Genomic DNA, 14,968 nt, shown 5'->3' with positions numbered 1-14,968 from the left:
ACTCAGTCATCAGCTTCTTCTAGCTTCATATCTTCATGTTTCGACCTGAGAGTTAACCATCCTGCTATCCAAACAGTCTACTGTAAATCATGCCATCTCCTGAAGCTTTTATCTATAGTTGGCAAAGACAAGCACTGGAAAGTCAGGAAATAGGAGTCACAGATTGGAAACTTTTGCAAAACTCTCAAGCGCTGTCTGAATTATTGCTCAGCAAAAATGCAAGCCATGGACTCATTTCAGATTCCTCTAACCACCCCAATTTTAAAACCACTATTCATTCCAATGACAGATGGGTATCCCACTTACCTAATCTAATCTTCCAAGGCATTTCCATTGTGCCTTTCTCTGTAGTATTCTGAGCATTTTAGAGTATTAAATGAGTCTACTACATAATCAAATTAATATTGATCTTTGGTTCTATTCTTGCTCAAGACAGGCAGGAACAGAAGGCACATAATTCAACTAGTTTAATTATTATTATTAATGTTATTACAGTGGGAAAGCACCGATAGAGAGGAGTCCTGCATTTTAGCTAGAGGGCATCAATATCTGTGTCTCTTCCAGTCTCTCTAAGGAGGAGTCCCAGAGAGAGCTTTCCTCTCACGACGTTGAACAACTCTGGAGAACTTTGCACTAGCATATCCAGATTTTTCCAAAGAGCTTTTCAGCTGCAGATATGTAGCACAGGTGCATATTAATGTTTGCACTGCTGCAACATACATGGTTGCATACCCAAAATGGAACTGTGTGAAATTTTAAGATCTGCCTTGCATCTGTGCACAGATTTGTATCAGAGCTTACAAAATGCATTACACTGATGTGAATTACTATTGTGCAAATGTGGTCATATGGATTTTTAGAAGTAAGTCATCTTGCATATAATCTGAAATGAGTCTATTGGGACTGCCGAGGCTCAGGTCAGAATCTGGAGGCACCACAATGATTTATTGGTGCACTTTCCCTTTCTTCACAGGTCAGCTACTGTCTCTTGAACCATTTCACATTGAATTTTACATTTTCTTCTCCTGAGTTTATTTCTAAGTTGACTGGATTGCATCTGTCCGCTCTGGAAGTCAACAATGCTCAGAATGAAGTCAGCATATGGCAGCCATGGACTTGGTCTTCTACCATCCCCAGATAAAAGATATTTTTCTACCAGTCTTGACTACTGGCAACCCAGTATCAATGAAAAATGCTAAAACCCCTCGCTGAGAACCTTATCTGAAGGTAACATTTCAGGACCATGTGCAGTCTACCTACAGAAGCTCCACAGCCATCTGACCAGATCTGACATGAGTGACACACTGTGCCAGACAGTGATGCTGGGAGGGACAAAAGCTTTTGTAGTCCTTGCTTGCCAAATCAAACCCACTTGTTTTCTATCCACTCACTATGTGTCACCTTCGCACTGCAGGTACTTAGACCCAGTCTGTAGCTGTAGCACGATAACAGTTATACTCAGGTGTCAAACGGAAAAGGAAAGCTGCCTGTGTAATTTCCCAGTCAAAGTCTATAGAGGAGGTGCAAGTGCTTCACCAGGATGACTTGAATGGTCGTCATGGCCTGAATAATCATGACGTGTCTCTGTTTTTATGGAAGAGCTTTGACAGCCAGCAGCAGCATTTGCTAAGCAAGAACATGCAATATGCCTTAGACAACCAAAAGTATTGCCTTTGTCCATAGTTTGTATCAAGAAGAAATGTACTCCCTGCTGGCAGCTGTAGCAATGAGTCTGAAATGAACTCAAAGTGATGTATTTGAGAAATAACCAATCACCCATTTTTTTCCTTTCATTCCAGGAAAGAAAAAGTAACAGCTCAAGAGGGAAAAATGTTGAGGAGATTTTACATCTGGCATGTTCTTCATCATTCTACAGAAAATGACCATCACCACCTTCCTTAATTACAACCTAAATTCTTCACAAATGTGTAAAGTGACATGAAGGTAGCCCAATTTCCATGGCATCTGTCTTACTGTTAGTGCAAGAAATCTTTCTTGCAACTGCCAATAATCATGGAGAAACTCAGTGGGTTACACACTGATCATTTATTGAAGTAGGAAATGAGTTGGTATGTGAAAGATAAAACTTTGCTGGTTAATATGCATGTATTTGAAGGATATAAAAGACGTAGGGATGACTTTTATTTGGGGCACTTTATATAGACTCGCATACTGTAGTGTAAATACAAATGTTAAACACACAGTAACTGTGGAAGGAATTTAGGGTGTAGCTGGTGGCATCCTTCTTGGTTTGAAATAATAAAAATTATTCTGACCAACTGATCCAATGTTGCTGTGACAAGCTAGAATTGATGTCATCTTTTAACTTTGAGAGAGATTTTTAAACAACATGTAATCAAATGTATTATCTAGATCTACTTTTTTAGCACAGTTGCATGTATAAATTTGAGGCATCAGATATGACTAATTTTGATCTGCATAGCCATCATCCCACATCTCTTCAGACCTAACCACTTAGATGGTTCTCTTTTGTGCATCCTACCTCATATATGTCATTTTTGCGATGAGGAACTGAGGAGATACTCAGCCAGAACTGGTGGAGAATTGTGCTAGTGCCTCCCCACGATAGTATGTGATGCAGCTGCCAATTCAAAACAGTGGGCAAGTTTTCTCTGCATCACCCTTCTGCCCTTCCTTCTTCCCAAGAAGTCTTTTTCATTGGCGCTGTTTGTCTGACCAACAACACAGCGCTCGTTCTAGTGGGTCCAATTTTCCTCTGAGTTAAACCAAATTAACTCCAGAATAACTCTATTAACTTCAAAGCACCGAACAGGTGAGCATTAAGTTATGGAAGATGGAATTTCATGTATCGACTTTGGTAGTGTTGCTTTACCCAGAACACCCTTGTACGTGAGGAGGGAGCAGGATCCTAATCATTCATCAATGTCTATTAATAACAAATATCTCGAGGTTTGTTTTAGTCTCATCTTTGTCACAAGTTTGTCAAAGAGAAGAGCAATGGGTTTTTTTAATGTTTTTTAAAGTTGTATCATTTTTCAATTTTGTTACTTTGTCATCATGACCTTTCTGCCCAGAAAAAGACATATAGTACTAGGATAAATTGTTCTTCTCTTTTTCTCCTAAAAGTCAATCAGTTTGTTTCATCATAACACGTCAGAATTCTCTGTCAGTCACATCAACTCTTTCTAAAGTAACAACTGCAGCAGAAAAATATGTATCAAACCACCATGCAAATACAGTGGTATAACCATAGGGTTGCATATTATTCTCTTACTTTGTTTTCAGAGAATAAGAAGAGGAAAGCGAACATTTATGGTGAGAAAACACTGGAGTTTTTCAAAGGTTAGTTTCTGCACTGATATTAATTCAGTGTGTGCACTGCTCACACTTTGAATAAAGCTTCAAAATATCTCACGCTATTTACCCTTTATATATGAAAAGTCAAGTGTTATAATTTGTAGTCAAGTGGCTACTTGGAGGAGCTCAAAGCATCAGAGAAAATTATGTCAGACTGTAAAAAAGGATTGTGTACATTTGCACCCAATTCAAGACACTCATAGTAGTTTACAAGAGTTGAAAAAATAATAAAATCAGCATTTGTCAAACACATACGCAATAGGAGGTTGGTATTGGGGGAAGGTTAATTTTTTTAAATGCTATGTTAGGCAAGGATTGACTGATGAATTAACATTCCTGTACTCCAGAAGTATTTTTCTGTAACTACATATCCAAATTTATGCACCAAATCTTTTAACGTGACATTTGAATGCAGAGAGCATGTAGTTTATGTTTCTGCCACAGAACATAGCAGACAAACTCATTTAACTGTTTCTAGTCTTTGGTGCTTCATGGTATTCATATGGGTAACTCAATGTCTTGAGTAAGCTGTAATTTTCTTTTCCTGTGTGCACGCATGTATGCATATTTTGGATTAGCCTTTAAAAGCTTTTCCACTCTGTTTGTCCTGGTGCTTGACATAACCGCCACTGTCTTTATACAGCATCTCTCATTCAGGGGTCTCAGGCAGTATGAGTACTAATACAATAAAATGTATGATGTTCTTCTGAAATATTTATAATCCTTGTGAAGGTGGAAAATACAGCACACAAAGGCAAAGCATCCTGTGGGGCACACACAGCTGGCAGCCCAAAGTCCTGGCTTCAGAAAGGAAGCCCATAACTTGCAAAGATGCTCCCAAAAGACTGTCCCACAACACTCCTGAGATTTATGTCTCATGGGATTTGCTATAGTGAGAAACCCAACAAAACACTGGTACCCCCAGGAGGATACTCTGACTTGCTGGAGGACAGAGAAGATGAGCAATGCAGGGAGGCAGCTGGCCCCGGCATGCTCAGGGCAGAAAGCCCTCCCATTGCAGGATGCTGGAGCAAGTGCCCGCTGGGCACCCCCTCTTGGACACGTCTCTCTTTGAAGCTGAGCCTTGTGTGGCATCCAGGCAGCTGGCTTGCATCAGCGGCTCTGGGAGGTGCACCTCCTCCCCCTCTGAAAATACCAGGAACTTCTAGACTGAAAGACCGCTACAGTTATGCACATACCCCTTGGTCAACAGGCATGGCCCTTGACCAATGAAACTCCTTGGCTGAGAGAAGTTTCTAGAACACTACCACAAATCACCACAGCTCAGATTCAACTTATGGATCTTTTTGGAGAACCCCATTGAATTGTTCTTCCTTGGAGCAGCAGGTCTGCAGTGATAGACTCTCCTTCTTGAGACACCTTGCTGTATTGGTAAGTGATCTTCTGGGTACCCTTGAGAGTCCTCATTTTTTATGAGTGGGAAGATGTGCATTTTGAATTATCAGTCTAGAGTTTTGGGATCCCTTGAGTCTGAACTTGCTGTGTAGTAACTGAAATCCTAACTGGTATCTGAATCTGTGTTTTATAACGTTGTCAGAGTGCTGAAAATTTTGGATAAACTAAATTTCTAGTTGGTTCTCTGATAAAGAGTTCTCGTTAGAATAAAGTTGGTTTGGAGCTTATTGCTTGGCTAAATTGATTTTTTGGGTGCCTCTGTGACAGTGGGGACACGCCTCAAGAGCACCTGGGCCTCCACCACTCTTGTGAAGGATGTCTTTACCACCCACCCCTCCTGCACTGTAGCTGAGCAGGAGAACACAGCTGTGAGTTAACCTGCTGTATCCCATGTTTAAAAGATGTGTAGATTAGGTTTTCAGGGACATGGGTTAGTGACAGTGTTAGACTGACAGTTGGACTCAATGATCTTAAGGGTCCTTTCCAACCAAAATGATTCTATGATTCTATGATCATTGACTGTCTGGTCTCTACAGCTATTGAGGTCTCTCTGCAGCCTGACCGCTCCACACTTTAGCAGGCCTGCTGCCCCAGCAATGGCTATGTTGTACAATGGGAACCAGGAGTCGGGAGGAAGGTGCATGTGGTTGCCTCTACTTGGGGTGAAATTCAGATGTGGCCACTTGGGGCCCCCCTTAAAATTTTGATTCTCTCACAAATTAAGTGTATCCATTTGACCAGCATATCAGGTAGACCATGCAGCAAGTATACATTAAGTAGCTAGTAAGTATATTTTCTAATAGTCCATCATTTTATGAGTTTCCCAGATCCTCAGAAGTGTAAAGAAATCTAAAAATAAAGAAGATATATAATGCTTCTGAACACTCACAAGTTCACTTTTTCCAAATATTTGGTATCACTACAAATGAACTACAGAACTCTATGTTCTGTCTCAGCTCCCCCATCTTTTTTACGTTTGTTCCTCCTCTCCCAACCTTTTGATTATAAAATGTTCAGAAAGTGAGTGCTTTCTCTCTTGCATAAGTTCTCTCCATATTTTTGTTTACTTAGAGGTTGAATTTGAGGTCACCCACAACACCTTGGCACCGTTTAAGATGTTTTATGTGTTCACATTAAATAATCTAAATGTACTATGTGATGCAAGATTTAGTAATGAAACCTAGTCTAATTTAAGTGAAGCCACTCTGTGCTTTTCTTGATACAATGCTAATATTCTGTAATTTTCTTGATATAATTCTAGAGCTTCCAAAACTGTCAGATTTTCTCATCAAAGGTCTGTTTTCATAGGGAACCTAGAGTCCAGCTACAGTTATAAAGATGTATTGTAGCAACAGTATCCATGGAGCTTAGACTTTTCCAGCCAAAGGACATAAGTTTGTATTTTTTCCCCTCTAGGTTACACAGCAAATGTAAAACTTACTTAAAGACAGTGCAAATATGGAGTGTGTAGCAAGCAGAGTCATAAAGAGGTATAGATTGTATAATTCACCCCTAAATTATTTTCTAAGCAGTCACTGAATGGTACCCTGAAACCATTGCTATATGGTAGGGCTACTCACATGCGGATTAGGCAATCATCACTGGTGGTGACATTGAGCCTCTGCTCTACCCCTGCTGTCTACATCTACCACATACTCTCACACTGGGGCATCAGCCCTAGATTCCACACTGCCACCACCTTGATCTCTCAAAGCCCAAGTGTCTGCAGATAGGGTCAACAGTGGGATCATAGAATCATAGAATAGTTTGTGTTGGAAAAGACCTTCAAAGTTCATCTAGTCCAACCTCCCTTCAATGAGCAGGGACATCTTCAACTAGATCAGGTTGCTCAGAGCTCTGTCCAGCCTGGCCTTGAATGTCTCCAGGGGTGAGGCACCTACCACCATTCTGGGCAACCTGTTCCAGTGATTCACCACCCTCATTGTAAAAAATGTCTTCCTCATGATCCATCAGGGTAGGCAGGCAGTAATGGCTTGAGCTGAGCCATTGGGTGGAGACCTGCATAAACAGGTACTAGTAATAGCCTTTGAGCAGGCGGTTCCTGGGTATTTCAAATTAACATCCATACAGGAAGAAGGAGGCTGCCTGGCTATAGCCTTGGAAGTGGTTTGTGTGATGCCAGTGGCTTTGGAAGTGGTTTGTGTGATGCTAGTGGCACTCCTGCTACAAGGGCGGAACCATGGCTGACGTCAGCCCACACCAAAATAGATCAAGGCAGTATTACCTGCATGCTCCATAGACCAAGACCTGCAATGAGTGAATTATTTAGTGGTGATACACATTCCCTGAATATTCTTGCCCTATTTAGGAATGCACAAATGAAAAAGCTGCTATGAGGTTTTCCTCATCATCCTGTATGTCAAAAACATGCCAGACAGTTTGGGCAATAGGCTGGTACCTCAGCTATTAATCAGTTTGTGTTTATTGCTATTACTTTTTTTTCCTTCTCTTTACTCTGTATTACTTCCCATATTTTTAAATGCTAAGATATATGATACAATGCTTAACATTAAAATTAAATCAGAAGCAGTATATCAAGAAGTATTTCTCTGAATGTGCTGCAGGGTATTTTGTAGGTAAGGTGCAAAAGAACAACTTGTAGGTTGTCTTCCTGAGGAAACTGGTAGAGGTGAGGGCAAGAAAGCATCACTCTTACTAAAGCCTGACATCAGTTTTAGTCTGCTACAGGTTTTTTTGATGTACATTGCCATTTTTGCACCTTTCTCATGTCTGAGAAAGAGGTGGGTCTGGTGCCCTTGGGAGAAATTCAGAAAAGGTGCATAGAAAGGGGCCAGATTTCTTTGAACACTTTAATTTCATTTCCTTCTGTCTTTGGGAGTTTAATATCTTAAGACAGATGCAAACCTTGGGAAAAGTGTCCATTAGAAGAGTGGCTATGCTTGCTCAGACACTTTGCATATATGTAGAAGCAATAACTTGTTTTAATGGCAAGTTTGGGTGAGGAGACTTGGGAAAGTTATGGGTGATCAAGTGGTGAAGTTAACAGGCATAAGTTCAAGCATGTTAAACTCCTCAGACATATGTTTTCACTCAGTATAAAGACGCTGGAGTTTGCAGCAATTTAAACAGAATTAAGCTACAGAAAATGAAAGACATTTTATTCCTGTATAAGAACACCCGTATGGCGTTTATCAACCTGCAGTTTAGGCATACTTCCATTCCACCTTTATTTAATTAACTTTCCTGCATGCCTCCATAATAGGCAGGTCTACAACTTTTCAGTTACTTTGGGGAGCCTAAAGTATGCTACTTTTACAAATACCATTCCTTGTTTACAAACTAGTATGGAATCCATTTCTAACTGGAATTGCACTAAAATAGTTGTTTAATAAATACGCAAGATAAAAGACTTTTATTTTCAAAGTAAAAAAAAAAAAAAGTATATATATATATAAAGAAAAAGACATACTATACTAGGACTAGCTCTCCAACAGAAATGCATTTTTGTATATAGGTGAAGAAGTAATTTTTTTGCCAGACAGTACTAACTCCATTAGGTACATTTATGCTGACAAATAAGTCCCCAGTTAATTTCCAGGTTATGTTCATTAATCATCCATATTAGTCCAGTCTCAGACTCATTTGGCATGACCCTGGTAGATCTCACCAAAACAAAATGTGTGCCTATTTCTGAGCATGCTTGGCTCCAGGGAAGTCAGTGTGGGTGAGATTGGACCAAGTTTAGCTGGCTCTGCCTTACAAAGGGTAAGGCTGTCAGCAAGTAGCACAGCGTGGTGGTGTGCTCACCACAGTGGGAGCCCTTTGGAGACAGGAACAGGTCCCACACACTATGCACCTTTTAGATTTTCTTTGAGCTAACTCTAACTTTAGGAATGCAGTAAATGTGCTCCTGTGAGCCAAATGCCATGCTCTGTCTCTCTAAGTTTTTTTAATTTAAAATTAGACACCTTCTTCTATTTTCATTTGATCTGATTGAAGGTACATCTACCACCATGTTCCTGTCCGTAGCAAGAGTGCACTGTTGAAGTGAGTTTCTCGATTGTCCTGACTTAACATACTTTTGACTCTTACTGGAAACAGGAAACATGCCAGAAAAGAGGTCCCAGTGGCACAACTAATGCCCTCCAGCTGCAGGTGAATTTGCCGCCCAGGGTCTAGATCAGAGATGCTTTGAGCTAATGAAATCCAGGAATGCCTGTGTCCACTTCCAGATTTAAACTTTGGGTTTGATACCAGGTATTGCACCTTTAAAAATCTTTAGCTTCCCACTACGATCAAGTCATTTTGTAGACATGACTAGTTACCAAGAGAATTCTGTGGCCCCAAGTTGCATGTGACGCTTGGACTTGCAGTGTCTGTGTTTGGTCATATTGACCCCTGCTAACAGGAAGGACTGAAATCCAGGAGCTAGGCTTGGTTACATTGGTTTGGAAGGGCAATAACAGCAAGCAAGGAAAAAAATGCAGGTTTGGGACATGCAAAAGTGGGATTAAAATTGAAGAACTACTATGAAGAAATAAAAGAGAAAAAAGGTGGGAAGCAACCTCTCCACCATCCTTACTCTAGTGTATATGTCTCTAGTAACACAACATCTCCTTACTTAGTGGAGTAGGTACTGTGCCATGGTGTCCGTACTTCCTGCTTCTTTGTAGAGTTGCTCCCAATGGTTTAATTTATCTGGAATTAATTTGGTATGTGTTTGTTGGCTTATGTGATTAAAGGCTTGTCTCCCCACATATGAAGGAGCACTGAGACACATGAGCAGGTGGGGGGGAGGGCAGTAACCTCAGTAGAGAAAGGGCCCCTGGTCTCCACCACTCCCCATGCTGTCACAGGAGATGGCAGCCCCATGGTCTGGGGGACATCCATCACCGTGGGACAAGGGAGAGGCTTTCTAGAGGCTCTTACAGACTGAGGGTGGCACTGCCTGTGGTGGCATGGAACTTGTGAGATTCAGGGGAAGGGCATTTTAGGATGTGTGTGACTTATTATGGGATAGCTGGGAAGGAATCAAAGGTGGGAAAGGACAGGGTCATGGTCTAGGGGGAAACAAACACTGAAAGTAGAGATAAAAGGAATAAATGGGACCAGCTGGAGGTCAGCAGAGGCTGGTCAGTGCAGTCTGTCCTGTCTCCTAATTAAACTCAATCTCTGACTATTTTACTGGCTGTGGGGCACTCTCTTCCATGTGTAAGTGTGTGTATGGGGGGTCTGAGTCCCAGCAGCTGGAGCAGGACCATGGATCAGAGGGACCATGCATCTGTGCTGCCACAAGCAGAGCACGTGAGGCTGTGTGTCTCACTGTGTGTTTGCCAGCAAACATCAAGATTGACAGCCAGTGGGCCAGATAATGGCTTGGGAATCAAATATAGGAGCAGCCATTGGTCTGAATTGGGTACTGGAGAGAGGAGAGGGCCTGTGCGTTGGCTGCTGAGGGGCCAGAGGTCTGGAGTTGGTTAGCAGAGAGATGGTGGGTCTGGGATTGGACTACTGCAAGGTGCTAAATCTGGACCAGCTACCAGAAAGGCCAGTTTACATGTGTGTGTGTCTGAGCATGAGGCAATGTGGCAATTGGTGGAGCCAGGGACCAGCTCCTGGGCGCACTGAGTTTCTAAGCCCCAATACTGGAGGGATTCATAGTATACATGTGTGTGTTCATGTACCTGTATGCTTGTGTGAGTCTGAGTACTAGAGGCATCCCTACGTGTATAAATTTCCCCCGTGATGGACTTTCATCCTTTTCAGCCAGAGAGGGCGATAGGACAAGGCCATTGGTGCTCTCTGTGTTTGCGTGAGTGCGGAGCATTTCAGTCCATGCTGATGTGTGTGTCTGTCTGTGTTTCTGCCTATATGTGTGTTGTGTATATGTCCGTGCATGTGCCCACTGGGATAACCCGCCCCTCCTGGCTGGACCCTGGGGGCTGCCTGGAGCTGTAGCAGCCTGGCCTCTGTCAGGCTACTGCCTGCAGCAGCTCCTCATGTTGCTCGTTGCCTTCCCTGTGCGCACAAACACAGCCCTGAGATTTCTTCCTCCATTTATTGCTGCAACAACCTTTCCTCTGGCAGGAGGGTGGGAGTTGTAATCTCCTCCCAGGCTGATGCAGTCAGTGTAGAGTGGATGGGCTGTCAAAGTGGCCAGCATCCTTCCCCCTGGGACCAAATGTGTCACCCTGGAGGTTTTCCATCTGGCAGGGAAGCAGCAGTCCTGAGGTTATTCCTGGGCTCTGCTGCCCTGTCCTGAATTACTCCATAAAATGAGCTTCCCAATCAGAGATTATGATGTTTTCCCACTATGTTAAGCTTACTGTTGTATTTAAAGATGGATTTATAGCATTTAGCTTAATGATGGGCATCATCTCGTGGCATATGCAATAGATTTCATAGTAAATATGTCAAAAATGAATGAGTGTTAAAAATATGCTACTAAAATGTTATTAGAATGACCATTTGCAAAAGCTTGTGTTTCTTGTATGCTTATCATAGTACTGCTAATTATTTTTTTAATTATGAAATCATTCACATATTCATTTAAAAACTAAAAGGCAATTTAAAAAAACTGAATGGAAACTAAAATAATGGTTTAAAATTCTAATTGATCGTAGGGATCTGTTTTCCATTGAAAGACTGAGGTGCTGGAGAATTTTCTTAATATTATGTGTGAAATGGTTCTAACATATCATATACTTAGTTTAAAATTTAATATTAAGTATAAATTTTCTTAAAAAATGAAAAATTTCACAGAAAATTGGAAGTCTGTAATGAAAAATCATTCAGAATATGTCTTCTGTAAAAAAAAGAAAAAAAATTGTTTGACTTCCCAAATTATTATCTGACTTCAGCAATCAGCCTATAAAATTCAAACTACAATAGATACAGAAAGCCAAACAGTCCAGTTCACAGCGATCTTTACAGTCATACACAGCACATAATAGTTTTACAATCCCCTGATTAGACAAGCGCAAGACCTGACAAACACTGCGTGCCTCCATGACAGACTCTGAGAAGGATGCGTCTTGCTTAGCCTTAAGTAAGCAAAATTTTAGATGTCTCAGTCTGAGCTGGTCACCTTCAAAGCTCAGTTGAGAGAAGCAGGCATTTGTAGAGGATGATGTGTCTTAAAGATCTGTCTTAGAGGAAGAGGAATTACTCTCTGGAAATAACTTTGTATTTCAACAGACTGTAAAATGATCCAACAGTGAATAATTCAGACTCAGACATTTAATTTCTCAGAAAATCTAAGCTTGAGTAGATGTAGTCCATACTCTATGTACATAACCACAGAAACCCAGAGGCTACTGTAACAAAGCAACAAAAGTAATGCTGGCCACATGTGTGCTTGAGCAGAAGTCAGGAGAGCACTGCATGGAGCCACGTAACTTTGGGCATCAAAATCACCAGTTATCCCCAGAACAACATGAGAACTTTCCCTGGGTGTATGCAATGTACCTAGTTTGAGGAGGTCATCTGTATTCCCTTCAGTCTTGGTTTATAGACCTACATCTTTCAGTGATGTAATGTGACTGAAATAGGTCAGCAACCTTCCTCATTTATTTTGTACGGGAACTAAAATATTATGTTTATGGTCAACGATTATAAAGTGTCCTCATGTGTATTCATATATACGTGTTTTAACTTGAAGCTTGATTAAAATTACTCCTGTATATCACACAAGCTAAAGGAAATCAATGAGAGAAGTATAGGTATACACACATACCTAGTGTATATTTTTCTGCTATGGTACAGCTACCTTCTCTTCCAGGCATTCCAGTCAGTCATAACTCTAATATTATTTGAAAGCATCAAAAATAATTTTCCTTAATTACAGCTGTATGTGATATGTTCCTCTCAGTTGGAGATTTTTTTGTTTTGTTGGTTGATTTAGGTTTTTTGTTTGGGGTTTGTTTGTTTGTTTGTTTGTTTTTCTATTTATAATGTGCTTATGGCAGTGGCTGATCTAATGTACCCATACACATCTCTATATCACAGCTAGAAAATCCCACAGATAACAGCTTCAGCTTACTGTGTGTTGCTGTAACACTCTCATGGACTGTGTCCATGCTTTCATGCCCAGCAGTCCACAGGGGACAACAGTGATGCTCAGTCCCAAGAGTAGGCTCAAGCTTGGCCAGATGGCTGTGACCCATTCTGATCTCTACCAGGTGTTCTTTGGGTGAATGGTTTGGTTTGGGGTGAAATTTCCTTGGGTAAGTGAGCAGTTAAATTCCCACAGAATTCAGAGGGAGCAAGATTTTACCTGTAGGGTAAGTGTTATTACCCTTCCAGACTGCAGGTTTTCAAGAAAGCCATGTGTCCCAGAACCAGAGCATGAAATCAGGGCTCCATGTTTTCTACACAGTCAAAAAGCAAAACCAGCTTACACCACCTGAAAATCTTATCTCCCGATTTCCTTTCAGTCTTGTGAAATGCAGGTGAAACTTCAGCTGACACCATATTTAGGTGAAAAGTTGTGGAGTGTCTAGTTTTCCATATTAAGCTAGCAAGGAAGAGACACTGTCTCTGTATTGCTAGTGAGTAACATTTTTATGGCTTAACTTAAAGTTAGTGAAGCTCATTGTTACACTCAGTATCTTGTTTTATGAGCAAAGAGGAAACAACTTATATATAAGACAGGAATTTATTGTTAGTATAATTGAAACATTACTTAGCAGTCTAATCCAAGAGTCTTTATTACTCTGGCTGTAATTATTACAGAAAATGAAAGAATATGTCTTTGCAGAAAACATTTCAATCATAGTGGTAATAATAATGCAGCTAAAAATGTGACATGTGCACCCCTTTGTTTCTACTCCTCCTCCTGGTGTAATGCTCTCCATTCCCCATCTCCTGCTTTTGCTCAGATGTTGGAGCTGGGAGAGTTATGTGGAGTTGTTGGCATCTGTAGACCTTTACCGGGTGGTATTTGATGTTCACATTGACAGTTTCTTCTTCCTTGCTCTGGGATCTGTTTGGGTTTATTGGTATGTGTTAACTAACATTCTTTTACATCTTTGCTCACTTTTAATTGGTCTGAGCTTCACATCAGATCTGAATTTGCTAAGTATAGAGACTTTCACATATGCTAGATGCTGTCTCTTTGTTCTTCTTATTGCCCCTAAAACCAGTTTTGTCCAGCTCCAGGTCTGCACTTCTTCAGCTAACACCAGTGAGTTGTTTATAGCTGTGGGGTCTTCAGTGCCAAACCTGTGCCCCATCTCCTGTCAGCTGGTGCAGAGACTCCCCTTCACAGCACCTCACCTCTGCACATCCCTGAGCCTCTGCTGCCCCATCGGAGTGGTGTTTCTCCTACTGCATCACTACTGGGCAGCCACAAAACTATAGTGTTGCCATACAGCCATAAGCAAAATAAACCAAACTAGCCACAGGCACCTGGTCAGAAGAAAAAAACCCTGCAGTTACAGCTAAAGCAAGTTAAAGTGAAGCTGTGGGCAGGTCAAACAGCACAAGCCAGACAGATGAGCTTCAGCATTGGGCTTGGCAAACCCAGCACAAAGCCCATGGCCAGATACTGGCAACAGTGATGCTGTGTTGCAGGGCTATGTGGGCATGCAGCTTCAGTCCTGCTGTTGAAGCAGGTTGCTAGCTTGGTATACTGAATGCAGCATGTGAAAAGGAAATCTATGGAAGAAATTAATTTCTGGCACATCTTGGGAATTAATTTTTTTAGCACTAGAGAAGCAAGGAGGAAGTTCTCCAGTGTCATCCTGAAGCTAGATGGAGGTGGGATGTTTATATCAAATTTATGGAAAGGTTTGAGGATAGTTGTTGGAAGGATTTAATTTTTTAAGGTTGGGATTTAAGACTGAATATGTGTTCACTAATCTTTCAGTGTTTTCATGCAGAAAGCTTCTTCAAATATCTTTTTGCTGGATGCACCACAGCTATATTTATTTCTGTATTCTAGCTACTGTAGATACAGATGATATTAGAAAGACATACTCCATATTTGTGTGTCTTTTCTCAGGTTTCTTTTGCTTTCACCTTCACACTTCTCCCTGGAGAATTGGTTCAGCTATTTATGTTCCTCAGTTCACCAAAAATAAAGCTGTATTTTCACACAAACATAAAACTCACTGAGGTTATTAAATACTTCACACTCTTATTTGTGTTTGTGGTGGAGGTAATTATTCATACTTCTGAATGTATGTCTAACAGATGCCTTTTACATCAACCAAAATCTTCTTCAAATTTT

This window comes from Streptopelia decaocto, assembly GCF_964273445.1.
Source record: "Streptopelia decaocto genome assembly, chromosome: 1".
In the NCBI taxonomy this organism is placed as follows: Eukaryota; Metazoa; Chordata; class Aves; order Columbiformes; family Columbidae; genus Streptopelia; species Streptopelia decaocto.
This window is presented reverse-complemented; position numbering follows the sequence as displayed.